General features: G+C 40.3%; 1 long non-coding RNA gene across 1 annotated transcript in view; it reads left to right on the forward strand.

Annotated features, from left to right (window-relative positions):
* Positions 1–20: 20 nt before the first annotated feature.
* The window catches only part of LOC147915235 (uncharacterized), a 54,636-nt gene continuing 40,076 nt past the window's right edge, over positions 21–14,580 (forward strand). The window contains exon 1 of the long non-coding RNA XR_015554213.1: positions 21–291. This is a non-coding gene — a long non-coding RNA (uncharacterized LOC147915235). The remainder of the gene's footprint in view (positions 292–14,580) is intronic.

Here is a 14,580-nt window from a genome sequence, read left to right on the forward strand (position 1 = left end):
AGTGATCATTAACCCAGATATGCATCTGAAGTGTTGACAGCCAGGCGAGGCACAAGCAACTAGACAAGATGCGTTTCCTTAATAGTGCAGAAGGAGCTGAGACTCAGGTGAATGAAAAAGCATTGTGTAGGAAAAAGAAGAGGAATGAAAAGGATTGAAAGAGAAAATTGGAGAGTCTATTGACAATGAGAGCAATCAACAAACCCTGGTTCGCTGGACATCCCAGTGGTCACTGTATGGTTCAAGATTCTGCAGGAGGAGACAAAAGAGAATTGCTGAGGCTTAGAGGCAGTAAGTACAGAGGCTAAGAGTCCTGGAGTGGCTTATGGCGTCTGCAGACATAGGGCTGAATCCTAGCTCCAACACTTCTGTGTAACTTGTCTGATTTACATGTGGGACACTGTTTAAGCTTCATTTTCTTCATCTGTGAAGAGGGGATAAGGGTGCCTACCTGACAGAGTTGTGGTAAGGATTAGCTGAGACAATGTATCTGTCATGCTTGGCACAATGTTCTGCATATAGTAAGAATTCAATAAATAGTAGCTATTATTGTAAATAGTGTTTAAAGGGGGCTTAAAGGTCACCTAATACTTTTGATATTTTTTCTGGTAGAATATTTCTGTTGAGTGCTCATCCTGCTTATGTATTCCCAGTGATGAAAATCTCACTAACCCTGAGCCCATTCCATCTTCCTTACTTGAAGATGAAGTGTGTAAAACTACATTTTTTTATTGGTTGGTTCTGTTTCTATTCAGGATGGTCATACAAATTTCTAAACCCTATTTCACAAGAAAGCCTTCCAAATTATTTAAGATAAATAACAGATCCCTTGTGTAACTAACTCCTTTTGTCCATGCTAAAATGCCTGCCCCTTCAGCCTGTTCTCACATTGCCTAGTTTCACAATCTTTTACCATCTCTCACCCTCCAAATTGCCTCAGACCTTCTTAAAATAAGAACGTGGCACTCCAGCCCAGTCCTTCCGGCAAAATACCTTTTTTCAACGTGCTGCTCTTGGTGCAGGCTGCACTTTTTTCAACGTGCTGCTCTTGGTGCAGGCTGCACTTTTGTACATTTTGAATGGGAGATCAACTCTTGATACCTCATAAATCTTCTTCATGTGTTTCTGTTTGTTCAGAACCTTGGGGGTCCTAGTGTTGCATTCAGTGTTTCCTTTCTGTAAAAGGATAGGATTAGACTCAATGACCAATGAAGTCACTTTTTTTTTTTCGTTTTGGTGAGGAAGATTAGCCCTGAGCTAACATCTGTTGCCAATCCTCCTCTTTTTGCTGAGGAAGACTGGCCTGAGCTAACATCCGTGCCCATCTTCCTCTACTTTACACATGGGATGCCTGCCACAGCATGGCTTGATAAGTGGTGCATGGGTCCGCACCTGGCATCCAAACCTGCGAACCCCGGGCCACCAAAGCGGAGAATGAGAACTTAACCACTACACCAGCGGGCCAGCCCCTGAAGTCACTTTTGAGTGATTTATTTTGAAATAATTTCAAACGTAGAAAAATAAGGAAAATAGTACAAAGAACTTCAATGCCCTTCTCTCCTAGTTTTCCCAATTATCATTTTACATTTGATCTGTCTTTAGATAGATAGATAGATGATAGATAGATGATAGATAGATAGATAGATAGATACTCATGATCAATATTCTTCTTCTGAACCATTTAAGAGCAAGTGTGGACATGATGCCCCATCATCCTTAAATACTCCAGTGTATGTATTTCCCCCAAACCGGTATTCTCTCCCACATAAAGACAATACAACCAATCCATAGATCCCATTCAGATTTCACCAACTTTCCCCAGAAAGTCTCTTTTTCATTTTTGGTCCAGAATCCAATCCAGGATCACACATTACATTTAGTTGCCATGTCTCTTTATTCTCCTTTAATCTGCTACAGTTCTTCAGTCTTTCCCAGTCTTTCACGCCCTTGACAGCTTTAAATACCATATGCCTTTCATTCTGTAAATTTCATAGATCTCAAGCTGGATCTATCTGATGTTTCTTCATGTCCGACCCAGGCCATGCATTTTTGTCAGCAATATCAAAGATATGATGCTGTGCTCTTGACAGTGCATTCACATTAAGAGGCACATGATCTTGAACCATCCCATCATTGTGATGTTAACCTTGATCACCTGGATTGATGGACGCTTAAATTCTCCATGATAAAGTTACAATTTTCCCGTTTGTAATCGATAGGTATTTTTTAGATATTTACTCCAAGGCTACACCCTTATCTTCTTCCTCACTGAACCTTCACTCAACCAGTCTTAGGGGCACTGATGACTCCCACCTAAATGAACCACCACTATGAAGGTTGCCAAGTGACAATCTTCCATTTGCATCATTACCTTTGCCTTTATTGATTGGCATTCTTCTGTGAAAAATCTTTCCCTTTCCTGCATTTATTTATTTATGTCAGTATAGACACATGAATTCCTATTCCATTCAATGAGTTGTTTTCTATTATTTTCATTACTTATTTTCATGCTCAAATTGTCCCAGATTTGGCCGTTGGGTGTCTCTTCAAGCTGGCTCTTAGGTCCCTCTGACATGTCCCTCTTGTTCTTTGCGCACCTGCTTACTGTCTGGCACATCAAGATGTTCCAGGCTCATTTTGTACTTTCCCTGCCCCAGCCCTGGAGTCAGCCAGCTCTCCAAGGAGCTCTGGTTCCTTTTAATGGAGGATAACATTTAGAAATGAGATCTGGGCACCCAACACGCTCACTACTACTGGCATGTCATAACCTTTAGGCTCTATCAGTGGATAGCGCTAGGAAGTAAAGGATACAGGTTCACACACAAGCATATACACATTTATGTCTATTTCTACGTGTGTGTGTATATCTATGTATCTATTTCTCTATATATCCATTTATAGATATATATCTATGTAAACATATAGAGGTATATATCTATCTCCCTATCTCTATCTCTATCTCCATCTCTCTCTATATATCTATATCTATATTATGCTAATACCTCCAATTCTAACCCAATACATCAGGGTTCTTTCCAGCCTTCCCCCTTTCTATATTTATAAATCTCTTCTCTGACAGAGAGGAACCTGACTCCATTACCTTCAGTATATTGACTTATTTGCTCTGGCTCACCTTATGTAACAATCTTCTGACCACATCGCCACCTCCTCACCCTGGCCCCAGCTGCTGCCCACCGCACTTGCAGCCTCCTTGGCCCCTGGCTCCACCACAGTCTCTTCTGTCTCAGTCTCTGGGGGCCCTGGTGCTGCTGACAGAACATCATCAGTAAAGTGACTCTTCTGTACTTGGCAGTCGTTCAGGTCCCAATCCTGAAGTCATCCTTGATAACACCCTTCCTTTTACATCCCATACCTAATGGGTAGCAAATTCTATTTGTTCTACCTCCAAATAGGTCCAGAATCCAACCCTTTCTCACCACCTCCACCATTACTACCCTGGCTCAGGTCAACATCATCCTTTGTCCTGACTATTGTAATAGACTAACTGTCCCCTGGGTTGGCCCTTGCTCTCCTAAAGACTATTGTCAGCCCTGCAGCCTAAATGATACTTTCAAAAATACAAGTCATATCATTTTACTTCCCTGCTCAACAGTTTCCACCTTGTCAAAATAAAAAGCCCAAATCCTAATAGATTTGCCTCTTTGGCCCCAGTGCCTTCTTTTCCTCTTCTCCTGCTGCTCTCCACTGTGAGTCCCCACTCCAGGCACACTGGCTTCCATGCTTCTCCTGAAAGATGCCAAGCGCCCTCCTCCCTCTACCTGAGACACTCTTCCCCAGGTATTCTCATAACTCCCACCACCTCCAGGTCTTTGCTTAAAGTGTCCTCCTCAGTGAAGCCTTCTAGGAGGACCATATTTAAAACTGCACTCCCTCCTTCCAACCCACTCTCTCTCTCTAACTCCTTGATTTTTCTCTATGGTATATATTACAATCCAACAGAGTATATATTTTCTTTATTTATATACAGTCTGCCCCCTCCCCTGCCTTGACTATAAACTCCATGAAAAGGGGGATTTTAGTCTCTTTAAAATCCCCAGTGCTTTTCCTGCTACATCCCCAGTGTTTATATCAGAGCCTGATATACAATAGACCCTCAATAAATATTTGTTAAATGATTGGATGAAATTACAAAAACACATAAATACATTTACGGCAAACTATAGATACAGCCACATGCTAAGTGGTTGCCAATTTGACTTGAGAGATTGAAGCCAAATGGTGTTAGCTTGAAAGGATTCATATACACATTAAAGGCAGAGTGTAGTAAAAGGTGATCAAAAAAGAAAAGATAGAAAAAGACTTTGTGTTTGATGAATATGATGTAAAGTAGGTGATCTGGAAACAAAGTGTTGTTAAATATCAGTTGATCATTTATTAGACTGAACGACTACATTACATACCACCAGGCATTAAAAATAAAAGTTCTACAAATATTTCCAAACATATTCTTTAAAATCTTGTAGTATGTTAAAAGGAATTTATACATTTTCCTCTTGTGAAACAGAAGTCTCTTGTAGCAAAAAGAATTCGTTAAAGGGGTTCTCAATACTTCAGATTTAGCACCTCCTTTTTTTTAAGGTAGCAACTCAGCTCACAAAGGAAATAAATTCTCATCTTGTATTATTGAAGCGCTGTGTCCAACATGGTCCTTTATAAGCCAAAAGTCCTAAGAAAACATGTATACAAAATGAAATGTATTAAACTCACACACATTGGACAAATTTTTAGCATTGAATGTCATCAAATTTTTAACATACCTTATTCTGCATACTTTGAAGACTTTGAGTACACATTTGAGAACTGTTTAGAGAGCAAGTTTCACTGAGGCCAGTCCTACAGTTATTTAATGACTGTGCATGGAGATTACACAGAAGGTAAAGTGATTTATATTTGGAATTGCAAAAATAGTTATTTTTATTTCCTATAAATCCTCCAAAGTATCCAGGTAGATATTTCAATAAAACTCGGTGAATTGAATGAAAAGATATAGCTCTGATAGAAATTTGAGATATTCTACCTTTTAAAGGTTTTCAGCACATCCTTAATGGAATGATGAGATAGGTGGAAAGAGAGTCATTTCTCTTGAACTTATCTCATTAGTGCGTAGCCTTGAAAATGAATTTTGGACTCTGAAAAAATAGCTATCTAGTTTATACATTAAGCTTCTTTCGAAAGGAAGACCTTTCCATGTTTTCTCGAAGGTGCCATCATTGCTAACACGATGGCTGGCAAAACTCATTGCTGGCACCTTATGCTGACTGTTTCACAACCTGGAGACCTGCCTTTGCAGCATAAATCTTTGCTTTCTGATGCTGCTATTCTGCTGCTGAAAACTTCAAAATGTTAAGCGAAAAGGCGAATAAAGTTATGATTTCTTGAAATGACTTTCAGGTTCTTCTCCAGTGTTGTTTCTTTACTAGCTGTGTGATCTCAGGATTAACCTCTCTGAATCTTAATTTCCTTATATAAATTGGGAATGGCATTGAGTACCTCATCGAATAGGTACGATTAAATGAAATAATTTGATGAAGGGCTGCACATACGATAGGAGCCATTAAGAGTGACAGTGCCATCGTCACTGGCGCCCTCCTCCTCCTCCAGCTAGTTACATTGAATTATGGCAGAAATATGAAAATGCTGTTGATGTGAAGCCAGTCTTGTTTTTTTTCACAGACACTCCTACACTCATAACCAGCTTTCCCCCAAGTGCAGTCCACTCTAATGCTTACAGCTGTTCAATCTTAAGTGACTCCTCTGCACTGTAGAGCTTGTCAGGCTTGGCATGGCATGAAGTAGCCCAGAATGATCTTTCTTTTTTTAAAAAAGATGTCTCTAAATCGTTATAAAAATTTAACGAAGTTGCTGAGAGCAGAAAGTTCCAGAGTACGCTCTGCCCTTTGCAGCAAAATATCAAACAGCAGCGACGGATCAATAAACCTTCTACGTAACTAGAGATTATAAAGTCATGGTGAAGATTTAAGACTTGCTGGCTCCTTTCCTCTCCTCGACACACGCCAGCCTGTGAAAAGAACACTCTACAGGCAGAAACTGTTTAGGTTGTTCTCTGATCTGGGGCAAAGCAAGCGAACTCAGCAATAAGTTGAAGTTAGTTATCTGAAAAGTGAATTCTTTGCCAAATTTTACAAAGCAAGAAGTTTTCCAAATACCGTGTAAGACTGGTTTAAAGTTGGCAGCTTTGACATCTGTATCACCTTAAGCCAGTGTTGATGAGTAGATAATATTAATCTGATTTTCACTTTTTCTATTTTAAATCAGAGCTACATTCTTTGCCATGAAGATCCACGTATTGTAGCTGGTTAGTGATACTTATTTTCATTAACTGAGATTTAGTAAATTTTTATTTTTACTGTAAGAGATCACTAAATCTCTCTCAGTCAGCTGAAAACTGGGGTCAGAAGCTCAGTTTCTGAAGGAGGCAGCCATGTTCTCCAGTTAACTTGGGGCTCTATTGCCATAAACCACTTCCATTCTTGTTGAGGTGATGGGTAGGGATCATATCTTCTACTGTACTCGAGGTTTAAGTGCAGGGCCACCCAGAGGGCTGCCTTTCCTGAAAATTAGGAAAAGATTTCCCTTCCAGTAGAGCACATCCTACAGGCCACAGCTGGCCTGTCCCAGAACACACAGTTGGCTGGGTGCCAGCACTTCTGGCCCCCGGCCCTGCTCAGACTTAACAGATGAGTATCTCTATGTCCAGGTCCCATTGAAATCTAAGAGAAGCGGATTCTACCTTGTCAGGTCTCCACTTTGATTGTCTTCAGGAACTCCATCCCAGTTGGTGGCCTCTGAGGTTATTTGTGGTCACAGTGGCTTGAGCTCCCTTTACCTGAAGTTATGTTTCATGAAGAGAGGGAAGAGGAAAACTCATCAAAATACCTTGGGCCAAAACAGGACCTTGTGGTTGGATAGGCAATGCATAGATCAAAAATGGATATTCTGTGGGTTGAATTATTACCCTTTCACTGCATCTTTACAAACCCTCATAAAATCCATTGAGGCTAGTTCAGGTCAAGGCAAATCGCTGGCCAATGTCAGTGACAGATTTCTAGACTCTCAACCATGTGGCTCCCAGGCCTTGTCAGTCTCTGTCTCTGATCTAGTCGGTTGTCTAGGTAGTGGGGTCATCCCCTGGGGGCAAGGGCTGATGCAGAACTTTACCAGCCCCGAGATGTCATGAGAAGGGGTTTGACAGAGGTGTCACTCTGGGGTCTCGGAAGGTGAAAGGTTTCTTTAGACTGTAAGGAGCTAGGTTATGGGTAGTTTCCTAAGTCTATGTGTGAGTGACGCTTTGAAGGGGAGGGTTTGCTCCCAAGAATTGCTCCCTCACCAGATCTTTTTTTTTTTTTTTTCTTTGAGGAAGATCAGCCCTGAGCTAACATCCGTGCTAATCCTCCTCTTTTTGCTGAGGAAGACCAGCTCTGAGCTAACATCTATTGCCAATCCTCCTCCTTTTTTTTCCCTAAAGCCCCAGTAGATAGTTGTATGTCAACTATGCACATCCTTCTAGTTGCTGTATGTGGGACGCGGCCTCAGCATGGCCGGAGAAGCGGTGTGTCGGTGCGCGCCCGGGATCTGAACCCGGGCCGCCAGTAGCGGAGCGCGTGCACTTAACCGCTAAGCCATGGGCCGGGACCCTCGCCCACTCTCTCACCAGGTCTTAAGCATACTTGTTAGCGTCCTCCTATTCCACATATTGTTGATCTGTAAAAAGAACAATGCTTATTTTAAAAATATAATCCAGAATTTAAAATCTATAAGAAAAGGACATTTCCTCCAGTGTTTCAAATTTTAAACTTGTGTTTATGTGCACATAGCAAGGATTCCTATGGGCCCTTGGATCACCTGGGGACCTGTCAGGTTTGGCCAGATCTACCTCCGGATTACATCTTGAATGTGTCCATCTCTCCCATCGCTGTAGTTTCCAACTGCCATCTTCCCTTGCCTGGGCTCTCAGTAGCCTCCTAACTGCTGTCCTGCTTTTTTCTCCACCCTTGCTGCCCTCTGGCACATTCTCCTCATACCAGCCACGAGGATCCTTCCTTTGCTTAATACTTTTCACCTCAGATAAAATTTCAAAATGCCTGATGTAACCCAGTCTGGGATTGCCTCTGCCTGCCTAGCAACTGCGTCTCCTACACCTCACTCTGGCTGGCGGTGGCCTCACTTTGGGTTCCAGTACTGCAGGGAGCCCTTTCCCCAGGCCAGGCCTCTCACGCTGTTCCCTGCCCAGACCCCTCTTCTCCCTGCTCTTCATCTTGCTAAGCCTTATTCATCCCACGAGGCCCAATTTAAGATGGCACTTTCTCTGAGAGGACTTGCCTCCCTTGCACCTCTCAATTTAAGTTAGATTCCTGTTTCCTGCCCCTCTGGCACTTATCATTCCGTTTTGGTTGATTGATGTGCTTTCCTGATGAGACTGTGTTTCCTGAGGACAAGGGATGGGAGGGTTTTGTTCTCTTGATCTACAACATCTGCACCTAGAAAGAAGCTGTCCTGTGTGGCTTGTCACCCAGTGCAGGAGCCACCTGCTGGGGTGGATTCTAGCTCTGTTTTTCTGAACAGGGTCCGTGACCCAATACCTTTGTCAACTTCCCTATGAGTAAACAGGGGCCATTGAGACACCTACCGCATTGGAGTTCCTTCTCTGTCAACCAGGGATACTAGTAGGTCCTTTCCACAGTGGGAAAATGGGAGGCTTCACTTAGTTAATATGCTTAAAGTACTTAGAAGAATTCTAGGCAAATGGTAAACAGTGTTAGTTATTATTTTAGCAGGCACTTAATATATATTTTTGATAGAAAAAATGAATTCATTCATATTACCCTGGTCACAGATTTCCTTCTCATTTTGGATAAGTCTTCCTTGATTTAATTTATATAATACAATATAGAGAAAACAAAATTCTTGTGATTAACATAATTAATAATGAGAACTTTCCCTTCATCAAGAAAAGTATCACAAACAACACTAAAATTGTCAGACCTACAATATATATCAATTCATAAGTTGTAATGGATATTTTTTGACACTTTCTTTGCCTTTCCTTCACAGTCCAGGCCTAAAATGATGGCTCCCACAGGATCCCAAGTTTAGGGCTTCTTTTTTTCCTCCAGCTTTATTGAGATATAATTGACATATAACATTGTGTAAATTTAAAGTCATGGTTTGATACACGTGTTTATTGTGAAATGTTTACCACAATAAGATTAGTGAATGCCTCCTTCACCCCATAGAATTATCCTTTAGCTGTTGTGGTGGTGAGGACATTAAAGCTCCACTCTCATAGCAGCTTTCAAGTGCACAATGCAGTGTTGTTACCCACAGTCACCATGCTGCACCTTAGAGCCCCAGAACCTATTCATCTTATAACTGAAAGTTTGTATGCTTTGATCAACATCTCCCCTTTTCCTTCAACCCCTGGCAACCACCATTCTACTCTCCTTTTCTATGACTTCAATCTTTTTAGATTCACATCTAAGTGAAATCATATAATAATTGTCTTTCTCTGTCTGATTTATTTCACTTAGCATAATGTCCTCAAGGTTCATCCATTTTGTTGCTAATGGCAGGATTTTCTTCATTTTTATGGCTGAATAATATTCTATTGGGTATATATACCACATCTTCTTTATTCATTCATCCATCCATGAACATTTACCTTGTCTCTATGTCTTGGCTTTTGTGAATAAGGCTGCAATGAATATGGGAGTGCAGATATCTCTTTGAGATTATGATTTCATTTCCTTTGGATATATACCTAGAAGTGGGATTGCTAGATCATATGCTAGTTGTAGTTTTAATTTTTTGAGGAGCCTTCATATTGTTTTCCACAGTGACTATACCAATTTACATTCCCACCAACAGTGCACAAGGGTTCCCTTTTCTCCACATCCTCGCCAACATTTGTTATCTCTTGTCTTTTTGATAATAGCCATTCTAACAGGTGTGAGGTGATATCTCATTACGGTTGTAATTTGCATTTCCCTGATGATTAGTGATGTTGAGCACCTTTTCATGCACTTGTTGGCCATTTGTATATTATCTCTGGAGAAATGTCTATTCAAATCCTCTCAGCATTTTGTAATTGGATTTTTTTTTTTTTTTTTGCTACCGAGTTGTATGAGTTTCTTATATATTCCGGATATTAATCCCTTATCAGGTATATGGTTTGCAAATATTTTCTTCCATTCCATGGGTTGCTTTTTCATTTTGTTGATTGTTTCTTTGCTATGCAGAAGCTTTTGTTTGATGTAGTCCCACTTGTTGATTTTTGCTTTTGTTGCCTGTGCTTTTGGTGTTATATCCAAAAACTCATTGCCAAGACTGATGTCAAGGAACTTTTCCCCTTTGTTTTCTTCTAGGATTTTGATGGTTTCAGGTCTTATGTTCAAGTCTTTAATCTAATTTGAGTTAATTTTTCTGAAGGCTGTAAAATAGGGGTCTAATTTCATTCTTTTGCGTGTGATTATCCAGTTTTCTCAGCTCCATTTGTTGATGAGACTGTCCTTTCGCCACTGAGTATTCTTGGATTTCTTGTCAAATATTAGTTGACCATTTGTGTCTGGGTTTATTTCTGGGCTATTGATTCTGTTCCGTTGGTCTATGTGTCTGTTTTTATGCCAGTACCATGTTGTTTTGCTTACTATAGCTTTGCAATAAAGTTTGAGACCGGAAGCCAAATGTGGCACTTCTTTTGATGGAAAAAAGGAATAAGGATCTGGAAAATCTCTGTTAATTAATAGAGAAGAGATATTTTGTTCTTTTTCTTTCAGGTAATTTTTATTATCATTACAACGTATTTTTTAGGAACACTGCCATAGAGAAAAATCAGTGAAAGAGTGGCCAGTACCTTGACTGATGTCGGGAAAACTTGCCTCAAATGACATTAGCTATCTATGTCTTTGGTACTTTTTTTTCTTTAAATGAATAAATCCATTACATAAATTGAGAGAATAGTGACAAATAACATTTGTTTCTACTCAAACCTTACCTCTCTATGGTTGTAAAGCATCTTTTCAGCTCAGTGCATCTTGATGGTTGTTTTCCATAACTAGCCGATTATTTATCATTTTGTGGTTCACAATGTTTAGAAAAACCATTGTGACCCTTATGCTAATGTAGTGTGTTATGTTGGGATGGTTTTTCTAATAATATACTGATAGCCATGATTTGGATGTACAAGTATTTACCTTAGAACTGGGCAAAATAATAGGATATTTTTTAAATGCCAGTATACTATATCCTGGATAGATTTTTTTTTATCTATAAAAAGCATGCATATATGTGTGTAGACTTTGCACTGAACATTGAAGAAAAATATCCTCTAGTTTAAAATGCTAATAGTTTCCAAATTCTCTCAGGGCATGAGTTAGTTGCCTGCTTTACTGAGTTTTGAAAAGGCTTTTGTACATAAAATTATGCCTTAATTTAGTGAATCTAGCCCATACCTATTTTGGTTAGCAGATTGGAACATAATCAATGTCCTGAGCTGTTGGCTGCTTTATCCTTGGCAAACTAAGTTGAGATGCGTAGAACCATTTTATATTCAAGTCCATTTTATTTGCTGTTTGGTAAGTTCCATTTTTTTATTTAAAATAAGCCTGTATATCTTTCCACATCTTCCCACCCCCATCCTCAGATTATCACACTATCAAATTTACTGTTTTGAATTTCTGACAAGCTTATGCTTTTATATATATTTTAAATATATAAATAGAATCTTACTGCATATACTGCTTGATAACCTGATTATTTTCACTTAATAAGAATTGTGAAAATCTTGCCACTTAATAGTACAATTCTTACTTATTTTTTAAAACCATAGTGCTGGTTGTTGGTCGTATTTCTTGAGGGCTCATGTGCTACAACACTGACTCTGCAAGTCGATATCTTGATGCAAGTCCCAACAGTCCAAATAGCTGCACAAATGTTGTGGTCAAACAGGGTCACTAAGTATTTGTCTTACAAAGTGTTAGGTTTTGCAAATAGCTCCCCAGTAAGGCAACAATAGTCCAGGGTGCAAAAGTCTGTTGTTCACAATTTGACTATTTTTACCACACCTACACATATAGTGATTAAAATAATCTTTGTGTTCGAAGTACAGATCTATATCCATTTTATTGCCTGAGTATGGATCCCCACTTGCTGAGATCAGGCCATATCAAATGTAGTTTGGCACATTCTACCTGCTCAACTCTGGAAATTGTGTTGATTTAGGCAGCTCAGAGCAAGGTTGGAGTGGCTTTCCTTTACTATAGCTGGAGGCCCCCCTCCCTTTTTTATTGTGGTATAATATACATAACACAAAAGTTACAACCTTAACCATTTTTAAATGTACAGTTCAGTGTCATTAAGTACATTCACATTGCTATGCAACCACCGCTCGAGCCGTTTTGGGTTAAGCAGCAAGATAGACTACAGTAAGGGTTCCTCTGGGGGCCCCTCTCTGTCCCCCAGTGACTGATGAGAGCACACAGCTAACCAGAAATACCTGGAATTTCTGGGTACTTGAAATCTTTTTCTACATAAAATGCTTCCTGATATTGTCTTGAATGACTGTTTAGAATGATTTTGAGCTTTTCAGCTATTACTTAGAAGTATAGAGATTTGTAGAAGTCTGCTAGTATTAAATCCATCGATCCATACCAGGAGATAGCTTCCTCAGAATCTGGCCCTTGAAAGTGGACACTTCTGGGCCGGCCCCATGGCTTAGCGGTTAAGTGTGCGCACTCCGCTACTGGCGGCCCGGGTTTGGATCCTGGGCGCGCACCAACGCACTGCTTCTCCAGCCATGCTGAGGCCGCGTCCCACATACAGCAACTAGAAGGATGTGTAACTATGACATACAACTATCTACTGGGGCTTTGGGGGAAAAGAAAAGGAGGAGGATTGGCAATAGATGTTAGCCCAGAGCCGGTCTTCCTCAGCAAAAAGAAGAGGATTAGCATGGATGTTAGCTCAGGGCTGATCTTCCTCACAAAAAAAAAAAAACAAAAACCAAAAAAAGTAGACACTTCCTTCCCCTCAGCTCCTCAAGTTCTGAAGGAGACAACAGTGGACATCAGTGCTGCTTCTCTCTACTTCATCAGATAATTGCAGCCTTGGGTGCAAACAAAACCGCCAAATGTGGTGTTGCTGTTTGGCTACACAAAGCAGAACTCATCAGCCTGCTGTTGCAAGATGTGCAATAGGCAGCTTTGAGACTGAACCCAGTCACTTGTTCTAGGAGTGCCATCCTTGAGGAGACTGAGCAGGTAGGCTCTCTGTAAAGCCAGCATTCCTCCACATCTGTCATCTGGATGCAGAGAAGAGCTCGTGCCAGGCAGACATGTCATCTGCTTCTGCTTTCCTTTCTGTACTCTTCAAAGAGTGCAGACACACCCTGCAGATGAGGCCGGTGTGCCTCAGGTTGCTGCCCAGCTGCTTGTGCGTGGCCACACGGATCCCAGCATGCGTGCACACCAATTTTCATTTGAATTTTTCACTTGAATTCCCCATCTAGATCGACTCATTGTTGCTGAATGTTAACTCTGAATGAGTGTTCAAATCAGAGATAGACCACTGCTCTTTTATTTCTACCCCTTCCATTTGCTACTGTATGTGCAGAGAACTTTCCAGGTGTGTGTCCCAACCTGATGTGCTCCGAGTGGTCTTTGGGAAACTGGAACTCACATTACTTTTCCTCTTGTGACCTTCATCACCATCACCACCCTGGTGACATGGTGCCTTCCTTCAGGATGTTTCATGAGATTCTTATTTCAAATGAGCAAGTATTTCTTGGAACAGCAGCTCTCAGACTTTGTGGTTTCACAATCTTTTTCCATTCTTAAAAGCTATCAGGGACCTCAAAGAGCTTTTGCTTATGTGCATTATATTAATATTTATCATATTAGAAAGTAAAAGTGAGAAATTTAAAAAATATCAGAATACAAGCTGTCAGAACAATGATATCATCACATGCCACGTAGCCTCTGGAAAACTCTACTATACACTCATTAGACAATAAGAGTAAAAAAGGCAATAATGTCTTAATTTTCTTGTGAAAGTTATTTTAACTTTGCTCAGAAGACCCCCTGAAAGGGTCTCAGGTACTGCACAGGGTTCCCAGGATGACACTTTGAGAACCACTCTCCTGGAATAAATCCTCTTTTTTTTTTTTTAGCTCTTTGTACTCTTTAAAACACTGCTATTTCTCAGAATCCAAAGCACGTATTTTAGGAGAAGATATTTGGTAACATTCTTAGCTTGGAATGTAGGTGGGAAAGGTGCTTGGAAAAGGAAGATTTTTAAAAACCTGAAGATGTGTTTCTCATAGTTAGATTAAGTCTATTTTTTCCCACCTCCTACATCTCACAAAGTTAGTCCTCTGTCAAGATTAGAATCTTCACTTACAGTTAAAGAATTCTAGTATAGAAATGGCAGATAAAAATGCATATAAAGCTAAACTTCTTGTTTCCACCGCTGTGCTGAAGTTCTGTTAATGGACTTCGTGGATATTTGAGCCCTGTGTTTGAAATACAGTCGACATAAGGACAGCAA

The sequence above is a fragment of the Ceratotherium simum genome, chromosome 14, assembly GCF_057802395.1.
Source record: "Ceratotherium simum simum isolate JZ-2026a chromosome 14, ASM5780239v1, whole genome shotgun sequence".
In the NCBI taxonomy this organism is placed as follows: domain Eukaryota; kingdom Metazoa; phylum Chordata; class Mammalia; order Perissodactyla; family Rhinocerotidae; genus Ceratotherium; species Ceratotherium simum.